Source organism: Narcine bancroftii, chromosome 3 (genome assembly GCF_036971445.1).
Source record: "Narcine bancroftii isolate sNarBan1 chromosome 3, sNarBan1.hap1, whole genome shotgun sequence".
NCBI classification, from domain to species: domain Eukaryota; kingdom Metazoa; phylum Chordata; class Chondrichthyes; order Torpediniformes; family Narcinidae; genus Narcine; species Narcine bancroftii.
In genome coordinates this window covers 206764744-206791880 of record NC_091471.1, presented here as the reverse complement: position 1 = coordinate 206791880, position 27137 = coordinate 206764744, and the positions used below count along the sequence as shown (strand labels likewise).

General features: G+C 41.9%; 1 long non-coding RNA gene across 8 annotated transcripts in view; it reads right to left on the bottom strand.

Annotated features, from left to right (window-relative positions):
• Positions 1 to 414: 414 nt before the first annotated feature.
• Positions 415 to 27137, bottom strand: part of LOC138758060 (uncharacterized) — a 50511-nt gene continuing 23788 nt past the window's right edge. For 5 of the 8 annotated variants that reach the window (XR_011354110.1, XR_011354113.1, XR_011354112.1 and 2 more), the window contains 5 exons: positions 19596 to 19749; positions 16595 to 16736; positions 14468 to 14687; positions 12107 to 12229; positions 415 to 802 (listed from right to left, as the gene is read on the bottom strand). This is a non-coding gene — a long non-coding RNA (uncharacterized lncRNA). The remainder of the gene's footprint in view (positions 803 to 12106; positions 12230 to 14467; positions 14688 to 16594; positions 16737 to 19595; positions 19750 to 27137) is intronic. The other 3 variants (XR_011354108.1, XR_011354107.1, XR_011354109.1) reach the window with 3 other exon arrangements.

The window sequence follows — 27137 nt, the reverse complement described above, 5'->3', positions numbered from 1 at the left end:
TACATATCAGTGCTGGGGAAACTCAGCAGCTCATGCAGCATCCATTGGAAGCAAAAGGCAATTTCCATTTTGGGCCTGAGCCCCTCATCAGGAATGTAGAGAAACAGGTACCTCTTTGTGGAAAAACAGGTACAGGTGTTGTGTCTCCGTAGATGCTGGGGTCTGCATTGCACTATACTCCAGCATCTACGGATTTTTTTGTTTAACTCTCTGTACTGGGTAAACCATGTTGACCTCTGCTGTTTTGACGTTCAGCAAATCTGCCATTACACTAGAGCAAACAATATGCCACAGGAGCAGGTTTCTATTGGTTCCAGAATGATGCAACATCAGCTCCTATAGAACCGAAAATCACAGTGAAGTAACACCAGTTTTTTTTAAGATTAAAAAGATTTGAAAAGAACTAATGCCAACAGTTCATTTAATCCGAATAAATAATCACAAATCTTGTCAGGAAAGAGGATGCCATTTGTTACATTTGAGGTTAATGAAACAATTTTTCTGCCAATCTTCTTCCACATGCACCTGTCCACAATATAGCTGATGTCAAGGACATTTGTCTCATTAGGATCTTTGGCACAGCATGTAATAGATCATCATGAATCTCGTTATTCACTTCATGGCACCATCAGAGCATTCCAAGTATTCCAGTGGTCTGCTTTGTTATTTCAGTTTTATCAGCAGGACTTTCATTGCATGCACACTGGACACATTATTTGTTTATTATTAGTGGATCTTATTTGTTGCCCAGCGCCTCACCCTTGGTAATGGCTTGAACATTGCTGACCTGTTAGATAAAGACCTATGGAGTGAAACATAAAAGTCTAAAGAAACACAATGCTAGAGAAACTCAGTAAGTCTCACAGCGTACTTTACATAGCAAAGAGAAAGATATATGACCAATATTTTGGGCCTGAGACTTTCATCAAGGTATGAGCAAATTGTAGGCAGGTGCCTGAATAAAATGGTGGGGGTGTGGGGCATGAGGAGGAGCACAGCCTCACAGACAAGAGATAACAGTTGTTTAAGGGAGGACACGAGAAAACAGGGGGAGGGGGAAGAGGGTGGAGATCTGAGGAAGGAAGCAGAGGGATAGTGAAGAGAGGAAGAACAGGAAGTGATCTAGCAGAAACCAGAGAAGTTGATGTTAATGCCACCTAGTTGGAGAGTACTCTGACAGAATAATTGGTGTTGTCCTCCAATTTATGGGTGGCCCTGGTTTTGCAGTGCATGAAGCCATGGACAGACATGTTGCTGTGGGATTAGGGCACAGAATTGAAATGGTTGGCCACTGGGAGATACCAATCATTGACGTGAACAGAGTGAAGGTGCTCAGCAAAGCGATCTCCCAGTCAGCATCAGTCTCTCCCATGTAGAGAAGGCCATAAAGGGAGCACCGGATGCAGTAAATGACTCCCACCAATTCATAAATGAAGTGCTGATTAACTTGGAAGGACTTTTTAAGGCCTTGAATGGTCATGAGGGAGGAGGTATGGGCATAGGTGTGGCACTTCCTGTGATCACAGGGGAAGGTGTCAAAGAGGCGATTAGTGGGAAAAGATGGGTGGACAAGGGAGTCACAGAGGGAGGTAGAGATGAGAGGGCAGTTAGTGCAATGCCTTTACAGTGCTAGTGACAGGACCAAGGTTCCAATCTCACACTGTCTGTAAGGAGTTTGTTCTTTTTCTCCATGTCTGTGTGGGTTTTCCCCAGGGGTCCCACAGTTTGAAATGTACCAAGGGTGTAGGTTAATTAGGTGTACATTGGGCAGCACAGATTTGTGGGCTGAAATGGCCTGTTACCATGCTATATGTCTAAATTAAAAATCAAACTAAATTAAAAAATAACATATTAGATGTAGGGGTTGGGGGTATGGTGGTAGGTGGGGAATCCTGTTGTTGTTACATCTCGGGGCAGATTAGCAGGAAATGGATAAGATGCAGGTGAGGGCTGAGTTAATGGTGGTAGAGGGGAGACCACCGTTATTGAAGAAGGAGGACATCTTGGATGATATGGAATTGAAGACCTCATCTTGGGAGCATGGGAAGATGAAGAAATATGACTGATCTGTGGATTTATCTGAATGAATGTCTACCTCCAATCACAAAACAGCTTGACGTAAAAGCAAAAGGACATCTTTCTGTTACATTCTGGTCAAGTGAACAAATATTGTCTCCAAAGATCAATTTTACAATGAACCATGAGAAAGCCTAATATTCTGTAAAATGTTTCTGACAAAAGAGAATGAAATTAGCTAGCTCTTTGAATGGTGATCAGGATAAAATAGCCAGCGGCTATACTTTGTGAGGTGTCTAAGGATGTTCGGTATGACACCAAAGACTCTCAAAAACTTCTACAGATGTACAGTGGAGAGCATTTTGGCTGGTTGCTGCACTGTCTGGTGTGGAGGTGCCATCTCTCAGGACAAGAGAAAACTCCAGAGGGTTGTTAACTTGGCCTCTGATGTTTTAGGCACCAGACTTCACTCCATCGAGGACATCTACAAGATGTGATGTCCTCAGACCCCCACTACCCAGGCCAGGTGCTCTTCACTCTGCTACCATTGTGAAAAAAGGTACAGGAGCCTAAAGATGAGCACTCAGTGGCACAAGGACAGCTTCTTCCCTGCTGCCATCAAATTCCTGAATAATCAATGAACAAAAGACACGGCCTTCCTTCTATGCACTATTTTAATTTTTGTAGGGTGGTGTATATGAATATTTGGACTGCGACTTTGCCACAAAACACCCAATTTCAGGACTTGTTCATGACAATAAATTCTGATTCTGAATGGAAAACTGAGAGCAGTAGCTAGTGTCAGCCCAGCCCAGAAGAAATCACAGGCATAAAGGTTATACATTTAAAATTCATTTTAAATTCAGCTAATCAATTTTGATAGCTAATTGGTCTTTTGGATGAACCCACCATGTGTTATGAGAAGAATTTCAGATAAAAGAAGGACATTGGTGATGATCTGAGGGAACATTCTTTTGCATTAATCTTTGGTTTGGCTTCGCGTACGAAGATTTATGGAGGGGGGTAAATGTCCACGTCAGCTGCAGGCTCGTTTGTGGCTGACAAGTCCGATGCGGGACAGGCAGACACGATTGCAGCGGTTGCAAGGGAAAATTGGTTGGTTGGGGTTGGGTGTTGGGTTTTTCCTCCTTTGCCTTTTGTCATTGAGGTGGGCTCTGCAGTCTTCTTCAAAGGAGGTTGCTGCCCACCAAACTGTGAGGCGCCAAGATGCACGGTTTGAGGTGATATCAGCCCACTGGCGGTGGTCAATGTGGCAGGCACCAAGAGATTTTTTTAGGCAGTCCTTGTACCTTTTCTTTGGTGCACCTCTGTCACAGTGGCCAGTGGAGAGCTCGCCATATAACACGATCTTGGGAAGGCGATGGTCCTCCATTCTGGAGACGTACCCACCCAGCGCAGCTGGATCTTCAGCAGCGTGGACTCGATGCTGTCGACCTCTGCCATCTCGAGTACTTCGACGTTAGGGATGAAAGCGCTCCAATGAATGTTGAGGATGGAGCGGAGACAACGCTGGTGGAAGCGTTCTAGGAGCCGTAGGTGATGCCGGTAGAGGACCCATGATTCAGAGCCAAACAGGAGTGTGGGTATACAACGGCTCTGTATACGCTTATCTTTGTGAGGTTTTTCAGTTGGTTGTTTTTCCAGACTCTTTTGTGTAGTCTTCCAAAGGCGCTATTTGCCTTGGCAAGTCTGTTGTCTATCTCGTTGTCGATCCTTGCATCTGATGAAATGGTGCAGCCGAGGTAGGTAAACTGGTTGACCGTTTTGAGTTTTGTGTGCCCGATGGAGATGTGGGGGGCTGGTAGTCATGGTGGGGAGCTGGCTGATGGAGGACCTCAGTTTTCTTCAGGCTGACTTCCAGGCCAAACATTTTGGCAGTTTCCGCAAAACAGGACATCAAGCACTGAAGAGCTGGCTCTGAATGGGCAACTAAAGCAGCATCGTCTGCAAAGAGTAGTTCACGGACAAGTTTCTCTTGTGTCTTGGTGTGAGCTTGCAGGTGCCTCAGATTGAAGAGACTGCCATCCGTGCGGTACAGGATGTAAACAGCGTCTTCATTGTTGAGGTCTTTCATGGCTTGGTTCAGCATCATGCTGAAGAAGATTGAAAAGAGGGTTGGTGCGAGAACACAGCCTTGCTTCACGCCATTGTTAATGGAGAAGGGTTCAGAGAGCTCATTGCTGTATCTGACCTGACCTTGTTGGTTTTCGTGCAGTTGGATAATCATGTTAAGGAACTTTGGGGGGCATCCGATGCGCTCTAGTATTTGCCAAAGCCCTTTCCTGCTCACGGTGTTGAAGGCTTTGGTGAGGTCAACAAAGGTGATGTAGAGTCCTTTGTTTTGTTCTCTGCACTTTTCTTGGAGCTTTCTGAGGGCAAAGACCATGTCAGTAGTTCCTCTGTTTGCGCGAAAGCCGCACTGTGATTCTGGGAGAATATTCTCAGCGACACTAGGTATTATTCTATTTAGGAGAATCCTAGCGAAGATTTTGCCTGCAATGGAGAGCAGCGTGATTCCCCTGTAGTTTGAGCAGTTTGATTTCTCGCCTTTGTTTTTGTACAGGCTGATGATGGTGGCATCACGAAGGTCCTGAGGCAGTTTTCCTTGGTCCCAACAAAGCTTGAAAAACTCATGCAGTTTGACATGCAGAGTTTTGCCGCCAGCCTTCCAGACCTCTGGGGGGATTCCATCCATACCTGCTGCTTTTCCACTTTTCAGTTGTTCGATTGCCTTATATGTCTCATCCTGGGTGAGGACCTCATCCAGCTCTAGCCTTAGGGGCTGTTGAGGGAGCTGGAGCAGGGCAGAATCTTGGACTGAGCGGTTGGTACTGAAAAGAGATTGGAAGTGTTCTGACCATCGGTTGTCCTCCTCAGCGACAAGATCTCCATCCTCAACCGATGGTCAGAACACTTTGCATTAATATAGAAAAGAAAAATATATAATGATATTTTAATGACTAGGTAAGAATAGTTCCCATGGAGTTTGAGCAATAGTATAAAGTTTATGACAAATGCAGAGTTTTTATTATAAAAATACAATGAATCAAAAGAAAAATAAATATAAGTTAACAAAACTCAATAAAGAGTAACATATGCAATTTAAGTATCTTTTCTCTACGATTCACAAGAATATGTTTCAAGATTGAATACTATATTTTATCATGCAGTGTGAGAAGCAGAATTTATTAATATTGAGTTGAAGTGCCAATCTACACACATTATCATGTAGGGCATTGTAAAATCAGAAATTAGTGGTGCATTTGATAAGGCAGTGGATTGGGAATTAGCTAATGAACAGAAAACAGAGGAATAAATCTGTCAGTTTTAGATCTGTGACCAGTGGTGTGTGACAGGAACCAATGTAGGATCCCCCAGTTGTTCACAATATGCATCATTTATTTGGATGACTCGATTAAGTATCATGTAGTCAAATGGTCTGATGAAAGTTAGCTGGAAGATTGAGGAGGATGCAATGAGATTTTAGGACACAATAGACAGGATTGGTAAATTTTAATGATAATGAGTTTATTGTCATATATATTGTATTGTAGCAAGTGTGCTATGCGAAGTGTGGAGTAACAACCACACACACAAACACTCACGAGTCGAGGTCGAAGACTGATTTATTGAACTTCCAGCTCTGATAATGGACAGGAGTGACATCATTGTAGTGCTGGCCTCTGACTGGCTGGCATTCCCACCATTGCCCACTGTTTCCTGCTGTGCAGGTGGTCACACAGTACGACAGGCATTGGTCCCTGCGGGGCCCTCGCGATCGCCGTGTTTGCCCACCATTTTGCAAGCCAGGTCGCTACTCGGTTGGCGAGCTGCTCCCCACCCCAAGAACCAGCGATCGGAGAGTCCATTGCTGCTTTGGGCAGCCTATCTCTGTGTTATGGGGGTTGAGTCTTGACTGGGTGGCTAATGTCTACATGAGTCAGTTTCAGTTAGTTGAGGATAAAGGTTTCCTCTTTGCTGGCAATGTCCAATACATACATCAGCCCATTATGCCTGATGTCCCTGTACGGCCCCTCGTATGGCTGTTGGAGGGGTGCCCAGTGTGCTCCCCTTCAGCCAAAGTCCTTGGGAAACAAAAGATTTGGGTTGGCCCTGTGGCAGAGGCTGTAGAGGGACTAGGGAACCTAGTCTTTTCCTCAGCTATTTCAGTGCCATATTGGGCATTTCCAGATCCTGGGAGAAGGCCATGAACTCCCCCGGGATTACCAAGGGTGCACCGTAGACCATTTCTGCTGCGGAGGCATTAAAGTCCTTTCTCGGCGCAATGTGTATCCCCAGTAGGACCCAAAGCAGCTCATTTGCCCAGTTTGGCCCCTTGAGCAGGGCCATCAGGACTGCTTTCAAGTGTCTGTGGAACCATTCCACCAACCCATTGGCCTGCAGATGATATGCCGTGGAGTGGTGGAGTTGGGTTCCCAACAGTTTGGCCAGCACTGCCCAGATCCCTGAAGTAAACTGCACTCCCCTGAAGAGGCGAGATGTTCTGGGACTCTGAACCTGGATACCTAGGAGTTGATTAATGCACAGGCACAGGTCACTGTGGTCATGTCAGTCATCGGGACTGCCTCCGGCCACCTTGTGGAACAGTCAACCATAGTGAGGAGGTATATCATCCCACAGGAAACCAGTAGCGGTCGCATGATATCGATGTAGATGTGGCTGAACCTACCCTGCGCTGGGTCAAAAGTCTGGGGAGGTGCTTTAGTCTGAGTTTGCACCTTAGATGCCTGGCAAAATGTGTAGGTCTTGGTCTGTTGATTGACCTGTTTGTGGAACCCATTCCAGACAAACTGCTGGCCACCATCTTTACCGTGGTTCTGATGGCTGGATGCACTAAGTTGTACACCGTGTTGAAGACCTGCTGTTTCCATGCTGATGGCACGATGGGGCAGGGTTTCCCTATGGAGAGGTCGCAGAGGAGCAACTGGTTGCCAGGGATGATGATGACATCCTCCATCCACAGCCTGGAAAGCACCATCCTGTATGCCCGGATCTCAGGTCGTCAGGTTGTGTCCTGGCTAGGGCTGAATAGTCTATGCCCTGGTATAGAGTTTGGATGGATTTGATGGTGGGACAGGAGAATGCATCAGCCACCACATTGCTCAAGCGTTGGTTGTCCATGGCGAATTCAGACATGTAAGAAAGGTGTCTCTGTTGCCTGGCCAACCATGGGTCAGACATTTTGTGGAAGGCAAAAGGCAGTGGTTTGTGGTCTGTGGAGACCTTGAATTGTCTGCCTTCCAGAAAGTACCAGAAGTGCCTGACTGTCAAATACAGCACCAGTAGCTCCCGGTCAAAGGCGAAGTTTTTAAGTTCAGGTGGCCAGAGGTGTCTGCTAAAAAAGGTCAGGGGTTGCTAATGCCCATTGATCAGCTATTTAAGGACCCCTCCGACCACTGTGCTGGAGGCATACACTGTGAGGTCGGTGTCACTGGCCTGGGGTGAAGAGGTCCAGAAGGCAACAAAAGCCACGGAAAAGTTTGGACTTATGAACTTACAAACAAGGGAAGGAGGACAGAGGGGTGGGGGAATAACAATTTTTTTAAGGGGGTGAATGTTGTGATATGTAATTACACCACTAGGTCATCAGGGGGTTATCCCAGTGACCTTATATAAAGCAGTCCAGAGCTACAGTCTAGCCTTCCAGGTTCGTCATGCAGAGACAAGACCTCTTAGTGTTCTTTCTCACTTTCTTTCCAGTGCAACTTGAGTAACTGAACTTGTACACTAGTTTATTTACACAACTATTTTTAAATAGTTCTTATCGATATCGCACTGGCGGCAGTGTGTTCCTTCACCATTTTGTGAATTTGGCTGCAATCGTTGGGCTCTGTGTTGCTAGTACATGTGTACACCACCATTGGGCTCTGTGTTGCTAGTACATGTGTACACCACCTACACATGTACTAGCAACACAGAGCCCAACGATTGCAGCCAAATTCACAAAATGGTGAAGGAACACACTGCCGCCAGTGCGATATCGATAAGAACTATTTAAAAATAGTTGTGTAAATAAACTAGTGTACAAGTTCAGTTACTCAAGTTGCACTGGAAAGAAAGTGAGAAAAAACACTAAATTTTTCTTTATCTTGAGAAGGAGGAATGTTATATAGTCAGGATAATGTGTACTATTTTGTAACTGCGTAAGAATACACCCTCTCACTGTTGTAACTGTAGTGCACCATTGTGGGGTGGGTGTGGGTGTGAACAGTTTCCTGTGATGGTGGAAGACATAAATAAGTAGAGTCTTTTGTTATTTGAATCTTGCATCTCTAAGTTATTTAAGAAGCCTCCCAAGTATCCCAGAGATATAACAAATGCGAATGAGAGGTCCCAGCCCACTGTGTCCATCAGCCGCTGAAAAGTGTGAGTAGCATTCTTAAGCTCGAAGGGCATCCTCATGAATTTGAACAGGCTGAAGGGGTTGATTATGGCAGTCTTGAATATGTCCATGGGTGCAGTGGGTTTAATTAAATCAACATTTGAAAACACCGGTGCCCCTTGTTCATTCGCAGTGAAGTCTTGGATATGGGGAACAGGGTATCTTTCTGGTGTGGTAACCTTGTTGAGGCATCGGTAATCACCACACAGCCTCTACCCTCCTGCTGCTTTTGGGACAATGTGCAGGGGGGAGGCCCAGGGGTTGTCCAACCACTATACTATCTCCAATTCCTCCATTTTCTTAAATTCCTCTTTGGCAAGGGCAAGTTTTCGGTGGTAGAAAACGGCACACCCTGGCATGAAGCCTTAAGCCATGCTTTGGTTCTGCGGAGAAGAATTGTGGTGCAATGATGGTGAGGAACTCCACCAGGATGAGTGTGTAGGCATCGTCGGACACCATGATGGAGTTGGCATGGGGGGCCAGAAATTTGGGATCCACCAGGGGCATAGTTTGAAAAGTTCTGCCGTGCACCAAACACCGCCCTTTCAAGTCTACTAGCAGGCAGTGGGTAGGCAGGAAATCAGTCCCAGGAACGGTTGCGCCATTGTATGACAGTAAAATTCCACTTAAATTGGTGGCCATAAAATTGTAGGGGGATGGTGGGGGTTCCGTAAGTCTGTATAGAGGTGCGATTCAATGCCCTCAATGCCGGACCTGGCTTGGCGTTCTGGGTGTCGCAGGCCATGGGGAGAAGGACACTTATTTTGACACCAGTTTCCATGAAGAACCGCCTTCCCAACAGAGAGTCTGTCTCATTGGCCAACCACCGCAGCCATTAGCCATGGCATTTCCCAGAAATGCGTAGGGAGGGCAGCATCGATGGGCCCCTGAGCCCCATGATTAATAGTTATAACAATATGGCTGGGTAGGAGGGTCCACTTGCCTCTCCATCTGCTGTGGTCTTGTTGCCAGCTGGGGTCAGGGCTTGGTGATCTGTTCCACCAAAGTAACTGTTTTCTTTCTTCACTCTTCAGAGGACACCCGCCTGGGCTGCGACTTTCCTCAGGTTGCTGAAGTTCTCATCGGCAAGCAAGAGTCAGATATCCTTGGGCAGCTACTCCAGGAAAATCTGCTCAAAGAGCAGGCAAGGCTTGTGCCCCTTGGAGAGTGCAAGCATCTCGCTCATGAGAGCGGATGGAGCTCTGTTCCCCCAAACCGTCTAAGTGCATGCTCACGCCATGATAGCCAGAAAGTGCAGGTTAGCAGCTCTTTGAGGGCACCATATTTGCTGTAGGAAATCAACAACCCTTGCTGCTGTGTTCAGGTCGAGCAACCTCACTATGTAGTCATAGTGGGTGTCGTCAGCGGCGCCGATCTGTCGAAGGTGGAAATGGGCTTTGGCCTGTTTGAACCCTGCGATGTCCAGAAAGTTGGCAGCTTGAGTGAGACCGTGTGGAGAGCTGCTTGGTCCGTCATCTTCAGGTCTGTCGGGGTCACCAATATAGCATGTGCAATACGTGAAGCGTGGAGTAAGAACGACACACACACAGTCAAGTTGAGGTCAAAGACTGATTCATTGTACTGCCAGCTCTGTTTATATTCACTCCCTGCCTCTGATGACACGAGTGACATAATTAGAGTGCCGGCGTTCCCACTATTGCCCAGTGTTTCCCGCCATGCAAGAGGTCAGTGGGACGATGGTCATTGGTCCTTGCGGGGCCCTCCCGATTGTGGCGTTTGCCAGCCATTTTGTGAGCCGGATTGTGACTCAGTTCACAGGCTGCTACAGTATAATTTAGGCAGCGTGCACTAAAATTCTTACTTACTGTAGCTGGGCAGGTACCATAAAAAAATGACAATTATATAATTAAATTAAAAATAGATAATATACAAAAAATATAGGCAGGTAATAAATATTTACAGTTAGCATAGCGCATGAGGAAAATAGTGGTATTTTAATAGTACAGACAGCCCTTTTATGATGTCAGAGTAGTCTATAATTTGTGTAACAAGTAAACGTTCAAGAGCCTAATAGCCATTGATAAGAAACTGTACTTTAACCCAAAGGTCTGGTCTTCAGGATTCTGTACATCTGCCCAAAGGTAGCAGTGAAAAAAGGTTTCAATCAGGGAGATGACAGTCCTTTATGTTAGCGGCCTTCATTAGGCCGCACCTCACATTGATGTCTTCAATGGATGGGAGGTCGGAGCCTATGGTGGTCTATGGCTATATTCTTCTGCAGCCTTGTGTGTTCCTGGGTACTTGAATTGCTAAACCAGGCAGAGATGCCACCAGGCAGTATACTTTCAACAGTGCAGAAATTTGATAAAGTATTTCACAACAACCCAAATCTCCTCAGACTTCTTAGAAAGGATTGACATTGATATGCCTCCTTCATAGTTACATCAATGTACTAGCTCCAGGAGAGTTCTTCTGAAATATGGAGTTATAGGAACTAACCCTCTTCACTTCTGTCCCATTAATATGGACAAGTGCACGGTCCCTTGGCCTTTCCTTCCTAAAATTAACTACAAGGTCCTTGGTGTTGATGGTGTTGAGAACAGGATTGTTTTTCTGGAATCACCCAACAGATTCTCTATCTTTATCCTGTATTCTGAGTCATCATTTCCAGTTATTCAACCAACAATGGTGGTGCTATCAGTGAATTTACAGATTGTGTTCAAGCCAAAGTTGGCTATGCAGTCATGAATGTGCAGGGAAGTGTACAAAGGACTAAACATGTAGCCTTGGTGCTGATTTTCAGTGAGGAGGAGCTAATGTTGCCAATCCACACTGATTGGAATCTGCTAATGAGGAAGTCAAAGATCTAGCTGCAGAAGAAAGAAGAGCTTCAAATCCCTTAGCTTGGTTATGATTTTTGCTGGTGTGATTGGTGTTGAATTCAACAACAGCCTGAATCGGCAAGGACATGGAAAATGGACCATAGTGGGAAAAATATGAGATCATCAACATTAGGGAAAAATATAAAAAGATGAAATATTTTTAAATAATGGGAGAATGGACGATGTATGTATTCAGAGGAATAAGGGTAGACCTGTATATTAATCACTAAAAAATAATATTGAAATCAGCATGTACTTAGGAGATAAATGGAATATTGTTGCTTATTGTAAGAGAATTTATGTGCGAGAGTAGATACTTCTTATTCTAATTATATAGGACACCTATATAGGCAATACGTGGAATATGGTGAACTGGTCTCCATACCCAAGGAAGACTATAGTTGTAGAGAAGGGAATGTAGCAAAGGTTCAACATATTGCTTGGGCTTGTGGATTTTTCAAATGAGATTAAGCATGCAAAACTTGTATTTTCTTAAGTTTGGAGAAATGAGACTATTCTCATTGAAATTTAAGTCTTAAGACATTCAAAAGACTGGAAGCAGAAATGTATTTCCCCTGGCTGTGATAGAACCAGAAATATCTTTTTCAAAATAAAGGCTATTCAGGACCAAGATGAAAGGGGATTTCTTCATTAAAGTGGGTGATGACTATTTTGCATTCAATATCCCTGGAGAGCTGTGGAAGTTCAGTCACTTAACATACAAGTATTTAAGATAGGCAACAATGGATTTTTGGATATTATGGGAGCTGGGATATAAAGGTTATAGCAGGAAAGTAGAAATGATGTAAAAAAAAATTCTTACCATGATTTGAATGGCTTACTGTTCTTTTGATTGGTTATGTTCTAATGAACCTTTTATTGCCCATATCTTTTATACTTTTTGAAGAATTTTTAAAACCTTACTTCCTTCATGCATTATGTTTTCCTATATTAAAAGTACATGTTAGTAGTTCATGTGGTATTTATTTGCAAATCGTTTGAAGCAGGGTCAATCATGTAAACAGCTGCATTTGTTTAATTCAGTCTTTCCTTACACTAGAAAACCTGACCTGACATTTCCCAGGATTTATCATCTTTACTGCAGCTAATAGATATCTTAATGTTACACTTCAATCACTCCTTTTCTGTCATGTATTTCTTTGCATATTCACTTTGTATACTTAAAACATACTATACATTTTTCTCAACAAACTTCAAAACCAGATTGTTACATTTGGTAAACCTTTTGCATTGATAAAGTTTGATTGATAATCTTCTAACTCTTCATGATTTTCAATAATAATTGTCAAAACAAAAGTGACAATAAAGTAAGAGAAATTCTGAGAATAGAGCTGAATGGGGAGAGAGCAATAGTAACATAAGAGGACAAAGTATTCACTTGTGGATCTGCAGGGGACATCTGCTGCATCCTGTTCTCACAAGATCACAAGACAAAGGAACAGAAGCAGGCCACTAGGCCCATCGAGTCTGTTCCGTATATCTACACTAAACTACTCTACACTAGTGCCAAATTCCGGCCTTTTCCCCATATCCCTTGATGCCCTGACTAATGAGATACTTGTCTATTTCTTGTTTAAGTACTCCCAGTGATCTGGCTTCCACTGCTGTATGCGGCAGTGAGTTCCACAGATCCGCAATCCTCTGGCTAAAGAAGTTCTTCCTAATCTCTGTTTTATATGGATAACCTTTAATTTTCAGACTATGACCCCTTGTCCTTGATTCACCTACCAAGGGCAACATCTTACCTGCATTCACCCTATCTAAACCTTTCAAAATATGAAATGCCTCTACGAGATCTCCTCTCATTCTCCTATACACCAATGAATACAACCCAAGAGCTGTCAAACGATCCTTGTACATTAGCCCTTGCATTCTGGGAATCATCTTAGTAAATCTCCTCTGCACCCTCTCCAACAACATCACATCCTTTCTAAGATAGTGGGCCCAAAACTCCACACAGTACTCTAAATGAGGTCTCATCAGTGCCCCATAGAGCCTCAACAACATCTCTTTACTCTTGTACACTATTTCTCTTGAAATGAATGCTAACATAGCATTCGTTTTCTTCACTACCAATTTCACCTGGTCATTAACTTTTAGGTTCCCATGTACAAGGACACCCAGTCCCTTTGCACATCCGAGGTCTGAATTTTCACCCCATCCAAATAGTATTCTGCCTGTTTATTTCCACTGCCAAAATGTACAACTGTACATTTCTCTATGTTAAATGTCATCTGCCATAACTTTATCCAGTCTCCTAATCTGTCTATATCTTTCTGCAACTTTACGATTTCTACTACACTTCATACCCCGCCACCTATCTTGGTGTCATCCGCAAATATGGCCACAAAACCATTCTTACCACAATCCAAATCATTAATATAAATTGTAAACAGCAGCGGCCCCAATACCAACCCCTGCGGAACACCACTAGTTACAGGCAGCCATCCAGAACAGGAACCCTTCATTTCAACCCTTTGCTTCCTGCCTATCAGCCACTTTTCTATCCAGTTTAATAACTTCCCTGTAATTCCTAGGCCCTCATCTTATTGAGCAGCCTAATATGTAGCACCTTATCGAAAGCCTTTTGAAAATCTAAATAGATAACATCCACAGCCTCTCCTTTGTCTATCCTACTTGAGATTTCTTCAAAAAACTCTAATAGGTTGTTCAGGCAGGATCTACCCTTTAAAAAACCATGCTGACTTGACCTATCCTGTCATGTATCTCTAGGTATTTAATCACCTCATCCTTGAAGATTAACTCTAATATCTTCTCAACCACCGACGTCAGACTAATCGGCCTATAGTTTCCTTTTTTCTGTCTCCCATCTTTCTTAAACAGCAGAACCACATTTGCGACCTCCCAATCCTCTGGAATCTCTCCAGAGTCTATTGATTTCTGGAAGATCATCGCCAATGAATCTACAGTCTCCAAAGCCACCTCTTTCAAAACCCGCGGATGCACCTCATCCAGCCCGGGAGATTTATCAATCTTTAATCCGTTTAGTTTGCCTAGCACAATTTCTCTAGTAACCCTAACTGAATCTTTCATAGCTCATCTTTTCTTTTCGAATGACTTTATTTGTCTTTTTCTGTAAATGTTGAAAGGAATCCCAATTCTCTGATTTCCCACTAATTTTAACTTCCTTGTATGCCCTCACCTTTGCTTTTATCTTCACCTTCACCTCTTTTGTTAGCCACAATGAGAAGAGCCATCTTTCCTTGGACAAATTTCTTTTTCCTTGGAATATATCTATCCTGCATGCCTTTTATTACTTGCAAAAATATCTTCCAGTCCTTGCCTGATCTTCCATTTAGTTTGCTTTCCCAGTTTACTTGATCCAGTTCCTTTCTCATACCACTGTAATTTTCTTTATTCCACTGAAAAATTGATACACCAATAAATTTTTTTTCTTTTCAAATTTTAAATTAAATTCAACCATGTTATGATCGCTGCTTCCTAGAGGTTCTATGACCTTTAACTCCCTAACAACCTTGGGTTCATTGCACATGACCCAATCTAGAACTGTGGATCCCCTAGTGGCTTCACAATAAGCTGTTCAAAAAAGCTATCTCTTAGGTTTTCTACGAACTCTCTCTCTCCTAGCTTCCAGAATTTTCCTGTCTTTTCCAATCCCTTGGCATGTTAAAGTCCCCCATAATTATTTTGATATTATCCTTGTGGTATGCCCTCTGTATTTCCTGCTGTATCTCATTATCCATTTCCCGGCTACTGTTTGGGGGCTTGTATATAAAATGGTGGTTATCTGGGACAAGTATACAATCCCAGATTTCCCACATCCCACAGATTGAGTAATCTACAGCCTTAGATGACTCAATTAGCTTGTAGATTAACACCCATTGTGCTCTCCTCTGCATTGGAAAGACTGGGTGAAGACTAGGAGATCGCTTTGTTCAGTGTCTTGGCTCTGTCTGCCGTAATGGCAGGGATCTTCCAGTGCCAACCTATTTCAATTCCCCGCCCCATTCCCATGCCAATGTGTCGGTTCATTTGTCTTGCACTGCAAGACAAATTGGACACCCTCCAACCAGATGGCATTAACATTGACTTCTCTGGTTTCAATTCCCTCCACCCCATCTCTCCCCTTCCCCTTCCCCATCTCTATTTCTCAGTTCCTCAGGCTCTGTCTCTTCCTTTCCCTCTATCTCCTTTCCTCCAGTTCTGCATTCACAGAGCCACCCCATCCCCTAATCATTCTCACCTTTCCTTTCTTGTCCTATCCATGCCCAACTGTCACCTTTTGTCTGTTGGTCTGTGCTCCTCCTCCTGCCCTTTCTTTCCTTCTCCCCAGGCTATTTTTTCCAGGTGCCTGCTTGTTTTTCACTCATACCTTGAAGGGCTCAGGCATGAAATGTTGATTATATATATTTACCACCTGTGGACACTGTGAGGCCTGCTGAATTCCTCCAACAATTTTGTGTTTTTACTACAATTACAGTGTCTGCAGACTGTTGTGCTTCACTCAGAGTATTTCATTTGGTTATTTTAGAATTAGACAGAGTATAAAGCCCTTAAATGGAGTGTGGGTACACTAGATGGTCATGTTTTAGCTTTGACATTCAATATCTTAAATTATCTGCAACTGTTAGTTAAAGCAGAAAGTCAACACACAGCTGCAATTTAGCTCTGAATTAACAAAGCTATGTGGTTTTGGGCCCTTAATGGACTTGATGCTAAATATACCAACAGCCTTAATATAACCAAGTTATGGTACAAAACATGGGAATGGGCTTTTTAAATTCATGGGTGTCCTTCATGGGTTGCACATTTCCAGAATTCCAAAAAGGATCACATTTCTGGAATAAATATGACTGAATGGAAGCCTGCAAAGAGCCGTGCAAATTACTAAATCCCATTTGTACAAGAAATAAAACTTGCAGAAATAGAACAAATATTCAGTAATGTAGATGAAATAATGTTCAATTCTCAGGTCATGAAACAACTGTGGGAGAAGTAAAGAAAATGAGGAATTTGCCATCACTGTGTAGAATGTGGCACAGCTGCTTTGTGTGGAATGTATGGAAGTACTGGCAACAGCTGATATTTTAGGGTCGGCATAAGTTCTGTAAAGGAAAAGCAAGAATTTGACTTCAAGAAATTTGATTCAATTGAAATGTTATGTTCTCTTAATAGAACAGGGCAACAAAGTGATTGTACTTTGCACTAACATAGGCATAATCATGCACTTTTCTGCTTCTGTCATCACGTAACAAGTGGACAATATTGCTAATATTTGTATTGTTTTCATATTTGAATATACAAATACCAGATAGGTTGGGGATTTGTGATGAAGGGCACAGGCCTGAAGCATTGGTTACCCCTTTTCTTCCTATGGATGCTGTGTGACCTGCTGAGTTTCTCCAGCATGCTTGTGTATTGCAGAGAAATAACCATCATTTCTAAGCAGGCTGCAGGAGATTAAAAAACAAAACTATTAATTCTGTAGCTGGGGAAAGAAATGAGCAAGTTCTGCATTGCATCAATACTTGGTTCACTTATGCCTGGAATGTGACTTGAACTATGCCTGCTTCTGAAGCTTCTGATCTTAATCTTTCAGCAGGCTTTCAGACATCTTAAGGGCTCAGAAGGTGGAATGTTGCCTTGTTTTTAATTGTTTGGAATTACTTACAATTGGAAACTTTATCAGACATTTGGACAAGTACGTGGATGGAAAAGATTCAGAGGGATATGAGCCAAATGCAGGCAAATGGGATGACCATGGGACTACCGTAGATAGACAACTTGATAGGTCTGAAGGTCCTATTTCCATGACTTACTGGTTTGCTGAATGAACAGAAGAGTAATTATGTCACCATTTTCAGAACAGTAAAGCAGTGGCAAATCACAGTGTTATAGATTGCTTTCCCTTAGTTTTGGAATATGGCCAACACATTTAAGGGCACATTTATTGGCTTTCATGAGGAACTGATATATTTCAGTTGCAGATAGTGCCCTTTCATTAAAGTTTAGGTCAGAAATACTATTTTTCTGACCTTGGAGTCATGAAGGATTAAGAAAAAATTGTTGATGATTTTACAAACATGGATTGTATGTAACGTGGAGGTTGAACTCTTCTTCAATATAATTCCTTTAGACCTTCTTGGTGAAAAAAGTTGCGGAAAAGGGATTTTTTTTTGCAGCAACTTTGCTGTAGCATCGCAATGTCTGGTATGTCATGGAGTGCTAGTGGTGGGAATGTAGAATAGTCGAAAGGAAAGGCCACATTCAAGTGAATAGCTTTGCCCTGGCTGCCATGGAAGATCCTGCATAATTGCTGAAGCTGCACCCATTCAAGTATTCTTTCAGATTCTTGATTTCAGTCTTGCAGATGAAGGACATGTCAACTACTCCTTATGGGATATCCATCTTCTATTAAACTTTAGCAACTATAGTGATAGATGATCAGATTGTGCTAATGGTGTGGATTCAGCAATAGTGATTGGACACAAGCCTCATTGTTCAAATTTCTTGTTCACTGGCATTGATTGGTTAGCAATACCACCTGTACTTTAAATTCTAAACTCCCAGACCATTCCTACAGTGACAAGTCTGCCCTTGGCCATATTCATTATTGGGACAAGACTCAACGTAAACATGAGGAACAATGCATCATATTTCTCCTTGATGTCCTTAAACCTAACGGCATGAACATTGACCTCTAATTTTAAATATCTCCAACCCCCATTTGATTCCACTATTCTCATCTCTTTGCCCACTTCTCTATCTATTTATTTTTTCTCTCTCTCCCTCTTCCCCCACCCAATAGTTTCTCCCTCTACCTGTGTCTTCAACTCTCACATCATTGTCTCATACTCTATCACCTGTGATCCCCTGTGCCAGCTTCTTTCCCACTTTATGCATGTAATTTCACCCATTCTGTATTAGTCTTGCTAAAGGATTCAGACCCGAAATGTTGACTGACTAATGTCTGACTAATTCCCCAACTAATGAAGCCCAACATATCATGTGCCTTCTTAACCACCATATCAAACTGTGTGGCAGCCTTGAGGAATCTATGGATGTGGACCTCTCTGTTCTTCCACACTGCTAAGAATCCTGCCATTAACCACATAATCTGCCTTCAAGTTAAACTTTCCAAAGTTCATCAGCTCACATATTCCCTCAGCAACTCTTTGTATGCTCAAGATTCCAGAATCTGCAGCTTTTGTGTTTCTCTGGTTTTCTTCTTTACCGCAGTGAGAGCTGGCCTGCAGTGATCCCATTCAGTTGATTGGGGGGTGCAGGGCGTCTGCATAAAACTAAATACAGATGAATACCAGGTATTTCACTCCATCATAATGGGTACAATTAGTCATTAATATTTTTAATGTTAATTAAATTTTGTTTATTATTTATTTTAAAGAAGTAAACAACATAAATCAATAAGGAAAAAGGAGCAGGTGAAGTCCTGGTGAAACTGCCCTGCCATTCAGTAAGATTGTGTCTGATCTAGCCATGGTCTCAGCTCTATTTACCGTATCCCTTATTTCCCCAATTCTTCTAAAATTTATCCAAACTCTGTCTTAAATACAGTTAATTAGGCAGCCTCTACTACTTCCTTGGGCATAGATTCCTACTCTCAGGGAGAAGCAGTTCCTTTGTATCTCTATCTTAATCGATTCCACCAAGGCTTAAGTCCTCTAGTTATGGACTTACCTACTAGTGGAAAAAAATCTCTCTGATTCTATTTCTCTATTCCTCTGATAATTTTATATGTCTGTAGAACATTCCTTCCCTCCCCCCCACCACCCTCCCATTCTTTTAAATTCGATTGAGGATATTTCCAGGAGATTCAGTCTCTTTTCATTAGATAATCCCTTAATTTCCAGAATCAACCCGGTGAATCTCCTTTGTACCACCTCCAAAGCCTTTCTCAATTGAATTTTATTTAATTATTTAAATATATTAAATTCATTCTGAAAGGTTTTCTATTATAAAAGATATTTAAAATTGCTCAACAGTCTCTGATTTTTGTGGAGTAAGTTTAGATAGAATAGCACAATATTGTGGGCTGAAGGGCCTATATTGTGTTGAAATGTTTTATGTTCTATGAAATCAGTAGGAAATTGAGGATAACTGGGCCCATTCATTGTGGTAAATTGAGAAAAGGAGTGCTGGGTTGGTTGGGGGGGGGGGAAGACATTAATTTGGAAAATGGTTTAAATCAAATATAATGGGTCTCATGGCTTGCTCCAACTTCTATAGTCCCTTTGAATCCTATTTTTCTCGATTTTCCATTTTCATAATTTTTCTAGCTTCATTCTCACCTATTCAATGGCATCCAATTCTCGTACCCACATAATGACCAAGGTAGTGTTCAAATTCAGCGATTCTGGAGAAACTCAAACTAAGCATTGGTAAACAGTTTTCTGGTGACCTTATGTTGTCCAATTTTGATTTAGTCCATCATTTTATTCATGACTGGAAGGAGAAAGCACAGTAGTAATTGGCAATGATTAAAGGATTCAGAAATTCAAAAGCAGCCAACAAAGGTTGCTCAGGGAGAAAAACTACATCTGTTCACATAACCACATGGACTAAGTGAAATTGATGTTGCCAGCTCATTATGATGGATCAGTGTACCTACATTATTCATAGTGGCACATTTAGTTGGAGTACAGCTGAAATAACACAATTTAAAGGCAAAGAGAACAACTAAGGATCATGTGCACAGTGGAGAGCAGCACATGCTGCTGAAGTGGTTACATGACCCATAAATCAGGGTCCAGGAGCTGCCTTGGAGGCCTTGATCCTGATGGTGGACAGGAAAAAGGGAAATCCTGCTCTATTGCTCTATCTTGGAGCACCAAAGTTCATCTCTTCTCTCTCCATCAAGCATTAATAATGGAATGAGCTTGAACATGGTGGGGTGGGGGGGGGGGGGGGGTTAATTCCAGAAGTTAACAAAATAGTAACACTTACCTTCTCAGATTTTACAAGTTCAGCATCTTACTTTCATGTTAATTCCCTCTTCATCCCGATACCACTGCCTTGTAGCTTACATGACTTCCTTCCCTTGCTCATCTTTCATTCTCCTAGTTTCATTGCAGCACCATGCTCTCCAACTCCTTCTCCTTCATAAAATTTGTTCACAAACTAATAACTTGTTTTCTTGATTGATAACAATCTTTGCAAACTGTTTGAACCCAAAGTGAGCTTTGGACAAAAAATTGGGCAGTTGAATCAAACATTATCGGAGTTGCAAAGGCAAGATATAATGGCCAATTTAAGTTTTCATGATTAACTTATGTGTTTCACTTATTACAGCTTATTTCTGGCTTATATGATACATTATGCTAATGTATCATATAAGGCACAGAAATGTTTCCTTATCTATTGGGCTTTCACAGGCTTTATTGATAGGTCCCTTTCTTTTTATATTATATGATTTGAACTGAAATGTAAATGCCTGAGCAGCATATTTGCAACTGATACAAAAGAAGTGGTTTGGTTAATAGTGAGAAAGAAAGTTGTATGAAGATATCAATCATGCATGATAAAGGGTGGCAAATGTAATTCGCTCCACAGAAGTAAGATATTTGGGTAGAACAAAAGAGACCAGAGAATACAACTAAACAGTAGAAAAATGAGCAACTGGAATAGTGATATTCAATGGATTGTTGCTCATAATGTTTGTGAATACTCCTTGTTGGTGGGGCATGGATAAAGACATGTTCCTTAAATACTGGTGACCCACAGATTAGGAATATGTACATAGCTTCCTTGAAGCATGTTTCTTTTGTTTTTAAAGCTAGGCAAAAAATGTAGATATAAGGGAAATTTTTGCAAGTGGCCAGAGGATGTGGATAAGGTTGCAAATAAATACTTTATTCATAAATGAAAATGTCACTGTGGTTCAATACACAAAAGTGCTGGAGAAACTCAGCAGATTCATACACCATCTATAGGGAGCAGAGGGTTATAAAATGCTTTGAATCTGTGCCCTTCATCGAGGTATGAGCAAAAAGCAGGCAGGTGTCTGAATAAAAAGGAGGAAAGAAAGGGTGGGGGAGGTGCAAAGGTTAACAGTTAAGAGGTCATGTGTAGATATGGTGGGAGGGCAGAAGAGAAAAAAAGCCAAGACTGAAAGGGGAGGGGGAAGCTCTCTAAATGAAGAGGAAAGGGGGTGGGGTCCAGGAGGAAAATACTCAGAGGGAGAAAAGAGAGAGAGGTAAAGAGAGGAAAATGGGGAGGTGGCCTATTGGAACCTGGAGAAGTTGATGTTAATAGCATTTAGTTGGAGAGTGCTCAGATGGAATATTAGGTATTCTTCAAATTTGTAGTCTGATATTGCATGAGGCCATGGACAGGCATGTCCATTTGGGAATGGTGTGTGGAATTAAAATGGTTGGCCGCTTGCAGGTCCCTGTTATGTGCCTTCACTCTGTCCACATCAATTGCAGGGACCTCCCAGTAGCCACTATTTCAATTCTTCATCCCACTCCCATGCTGACATGTTTGCCTTCCTCCCTCATCCACCTATTACCTCTTTCCAGTGATAGTATATTTTGAACAGGTAATTCTAGGTACAAATTTGAATTCAAGCCTTTTTTGTTGATATTGTTGACCTTTTGTTATATTGTGAACATATTCAGAAATTTGAATGAGTTGAACCTGAATCTAAAATATTGTATGAGTGATCACATTAATAGAGCAAAAATCGAATCGACGAAACTTAGAAAGCCGTAATGAATGTAATGGGTAATCAGGAACAGAATGTTGAAATCCTGTCATGGTCAAATTTAAGATTGGTTAAGAGCAGTCAGCTATTGTTTTTGGATCTTGCCTTGGACAAGTTTACAACTTTTTGATGTCCTGAAGCAGAGGGATCTGTTCCTGAAGGTAGTGTAATAGATTCAAAGGGTAATTAAGAGATATTCTTATTTGCATTAAACATTGCATTTTATTTTGGCTGCATTTTTCATCGTTATTAGAATTTTAGACGTCTTTAAGACTACAGGTTCCCTAAATTTACAATTTTATTTCAATTGGAACAGTTATCCCTGTTCATTGCTATTAACTAATTTATCCATACAATTAAAATTTTTGTGTCTGGCAAGCATTTTTTCCCATCTCATTACATTTTCAAGGGCATCACACAGAAAAGCATTGATTAGCCAGAGGGCAAATAATAGTTATCAGATAAAATGAAGAGTTATTTGTTAGATTGTTATCAGCTATTTTTTCAAAAAATATGAAGGAACTAAATGTAATTCAATCAACTGAGCAAACAATGAGTTAAGTTAATCTGTCTTTGTTTTACTGTTACCAATATAAAGCCAGCAACATTCAGGCACCAAAAAAAAATCAAATTATGAAATTAAACCCATTAAATGGCTTTGAGAAACCAAAAAATAATTTCTCGTCTTCAACCATAAAGTGAATTGTTCCAGATGTGAGTTGTTCAAAATTAACAAGCCATGAATTAGCACTGTGTGATAGTTTTCACCTTCTACAATGATGCTGTGTTATAAGTTCTTCTAGTACTTGCACTATGGAATATTAGATGATTGGCTTAAACCAGGACTATCAGGGAAACATGTCCATACATCACAACAGTTAATACTGGACTGCTTGATTTTAAAAAAATGTGATGCTTAACCATGTGATGCAGTGTCACATGATGAAAATGACCCAATCAACTTTAAAGCAGTGTTTACACTTCATACTGATGGTTGCGTAACATTTGATATATAACATCTAAATTTTGATCTTCTATGGAGTGTAGATATGAATACAATCATTCACATTTATGCATAATGTCCTGGTGTCCCCCGTCTGTTTCACTCACTATTTTTAGTTTCAATGACTTTTTGTTTCTTATTGTTTTTTTCCTTCCTTGTTGATGATGGGTGATATGGTATGGCGTCTACATTGTATCACTCACCCATGACAAGGAACCCACTAACTTTGTGATGGGTTACAGAATTTGAAAAGCAAAAAGGAAAAAAAAATTCCCAAATTACTTACTATTTTTGATGTTATTGTGGAGTGGGAAATAGAGCTGTTTCAGATCAATGGCCTTTCCTCAAAAGTATAACCATATATAACCATACAACAATTACAGTATGGAGCCAGGCCATCTCGGCCCCTCTAGTCCGCACTGATTTTAGTGATCTCCTCTAGTCCCTCCTACCTGTTCCCTGTCCATAACCCTCCAATCCCCGCACATCCATGCACTTATCCGACCTTCTCTTAAATGACAAAATTGACCCTGCTGCAACCACCTCTTCCAGAAGGTCGTTCCACTCAGCCACCACTCTCTGAGTGAAAAAGCTCCCTCTCATGTTACATCTAAACTTTTGCCCCCTAACCCTTAACTTATGACCCCTCGTTCCAATCTCTCCTACCCTCAAGGGGAAGAGCCTATTCACATCTATAAATATAACATTGCTCACAGCAGTGATAATATTTGTACTTCTTTCCTTAATTCTGATAAATGATTCTCCCCCTCCCCTTCTCTCCCTCTCCCCATATTGGGTGAGTGGTGTGCAAGTCAAACTCCAATGAAAGGTTACCTTTTCCCATCTGCAAACTACACCTACCCATCTTATTCTCCTTGCCTCACTTTTCATTTTATAGGCTGGCATGGTTGGTGTAGCGGTTAGCACAATTACTTTACAGAGCCAGCAATCAGGATCTGGATTTGAATCCCACACTGTCTGTATGTTCTCCCCATGTCTGTGTGGGTTTTCCCTGGGGGCTCCGGTTTCCTCCCACTGTTCAAAATGTGCTGGGGGTGCAGGCTAATTGAGTGTAATTGGATGGCAAGGGCTTGTGGACTGAAAGGACTTGCTACCGTGCTGTATGTGTAAATTTAAAATTGAATATTTGATTCGTCAGATGGACCTTGGCTGCATTCAAGCTTCTAAATGTCTAAATGTTTGTTTTCGTTACAGCAGAGAGCAACTATTTGTAGCTTGCCTTGGAGTTGTGGCAGAGTGGGGGACAGTGGGGGTGGGGGGAGGGGGTTGAAATTAATTTTCTGCAGAACCATAGATGAAAAGCAATAATGTTAGTGACACATAATCTGCCAGAACCCATTCTCCTTTCCTCCAAAATAATGTGGTCTGACTTCATACAATTTCTCGTATCTAGATGATACATGTTAGTGATTAGCATATTCTTCTTACAACTTGGTAAATAAATCAGTAATTACCATTATTAAATGTGAATATACCACAGGTGAGCTTGTACCTGTTCATTTGCTAGCCTAATTGTGAGCAGGAAAACATCACAGGATGAATAATTGGTGGAAGTTGTTTGGCGCCACTTTGGAAACCTGCATGCAATTACACTACATCACTGTTCACTGTGCTGCTCATCCATCAGGCCAGTATAAGCCCTGGTTAATCTACATATGATTCAATGATTAACAAGAAATTGTCAGGTTTCTCATCCTAAGAGTTTCTTTCTTACAGACTTTACCCCATTTAAAAGCAAAAGTTTGAATCAGGGAGGTGACTCCAAATGCATTCATGAATCTCAATGACATTTTAAAAGAGCGAAACACGCAAGTTTATAGAAACAAACATTAAAAAAATGGACAAACTCTGCAGATCTTGCAACATCCAAAGTAAATTAAGATATATAACAAACGTTTCAGGCCTGAGTCCTACTTCAAGGTATGAGCAAAAAGCAGACAGGCTCCTGAATAAAAAATGTATGAACAGCAATTCATATATATAGGTGCTCTTCATCGACTACAGCTCAGCCTTCAATACCATTATCCATCAGTGCTGGTCAAAAGTTACAAACCCTGGGCCTCTCCACCCCTTCCCCCCCAACTGGATCCCCAACTTTCTCATCAGAGGACCACAGTGTGAATTGGAAACTGTGTCTCCTCCTCACTGATTATCCACACAGGTGCACCCCAAGGATATGAGCTTATCCCACTGCTCTACTTATTATACACCCATGACTGTGTGGCCAGGCACAATTTCAATGCTATCTACAAATTTGCCGATGACACCTATGTTGTCAGCAGAATCACAAACAGAAATGAGGAAACGTACAGGAGGGAGATAGATCAGCTCATTGAACGGTGAAATGACAACAACCTTGCGCTCAATGTCAGCAAAACCAAGGAGATTATTGTGCACTTTAGGAGGAAGTCAGGAGAACACAACCCAGTCCTCATTGAGGGCTCAGAAGTGGAGAAGGTCAAGAACTTCAAATTCCTGGGTGTCAACATCTCTAAGGATCTGACCTGGAGACTCCGTGTTGATGCACTCATGAAGAAGGTTCGCCAGCGGCTATACTTTGTGAGGTGTCTGAGGAGATTCAATATGTCACCGAAGATTCTTGAAAACTTCTACAGTTGTACTGTGAAGAGCATTCTGGCTGGTTGCATCACTGTCTGGTATGGAGGTACTAAATCTCAGGACAAGAAAAAACTCCAGCGGGTTGTTAACTCGGCCTGCGATATCAAAGGCACCAAACTTCACTCCATCACGACATCTACATAAGGCGGTGTCTTAAAAAAGCAGCCTCTATCCTCAAAGACCCCCACCACCCAGACCATTCCCTCTTCACCCTGCAACCATCAGGAAAAAGGAACAGGAGCCTAAAGATGAGCACTTAACAGTGCAAGGACAGCTTCTTCCCCGCTGCCATCAGATTCCTGATTAATCAATGAACCAAAGACACTGCCTTACTTTTCATGCACTATTTTAATATTTTTATTTATAGTAATGTTGTAAGATGGTTATATTATGTATGTTTGCACTTTGATGCTGCCACAAAACATCAAATTTTGTGACTTGTTCATGACAATAAATTCTGATTCTGGGTGAAGGAAAGAAAGGAGCATGGGAAGGAGCACTGGCTCTCAGACAAAAGGCGATAATTGGACATCTTAGCTCTCCATGACAACCCATTTCATTTCCCTGCCCCAGTCCCATGCTGACATATCTGTCCATGGTCTCATGCACTACCAGACTGAGACCACCTGCAAATTGGAGGAGCAACACTTCATATTCCGTCTGGGCACCCACCAACCAGATGGCATGGACATGGACCTCCAGTTTCTATTAGCCACACTCCCCATATATCCCCTTCTCCTTTCCCTATTTTCCCTATTTTTCCTTTCCTCTTGCTTTGTGTGTGTGTCTCTCTCTATCTCACTTTTTTTCTTTCCTTCTGTCTCCTTTCCCCCAGCTCTATATTCACAGAGCCACCCTCCACCACCCCCCCCCCCCCATCAAATCTCACCTTTCCTCTCATGTCCAATAATTACCTTTTTTCTTTTGGCCTGTGCTCTTTCCCCTGCCCATTCTTCCTTTCTTCCCAGCCATTTTAATCAGACACCTGCTTGCATTTTTACTCTGTTACATTGCAGACCAGCATCAATAGAAATTCACCAAGGCAATGTTATATTTAAAAAAAAATGCTATTATTTATTAATAACTACTAATAATATAACATTATTATTCAAATAATCCCAACTATGCGCACACGTGTGTGTGTGTGTGTGTGTGTGTGTGTGAGAGAGAGGGTATGTGTGAGAGAGAGGGTATGTGTGAGAGTGTGTGTGTGTGTGTGTGTGTGTGTGTGTGTGTGTGTGTGTGTGTGTGTGAGAGAGAGAGAGAGAGGGTATGTGTGTATGTGTGTATAAAAAAAAACACCCAGACCATTACAGTTTAGGAACAACTCTGGAAAGATTTTAAAGTTCAGTCTTAGAAATCTTGTGTTGAACAGCATTTTGAAACTGATGCACAGAATTAATCGCGGAGGAGGTGGGAGAGACTAAGTGACTGGACTGCTGAAAACTCACGAATCCTTGATGAGTTTCTTCCAGAGAAATTTCC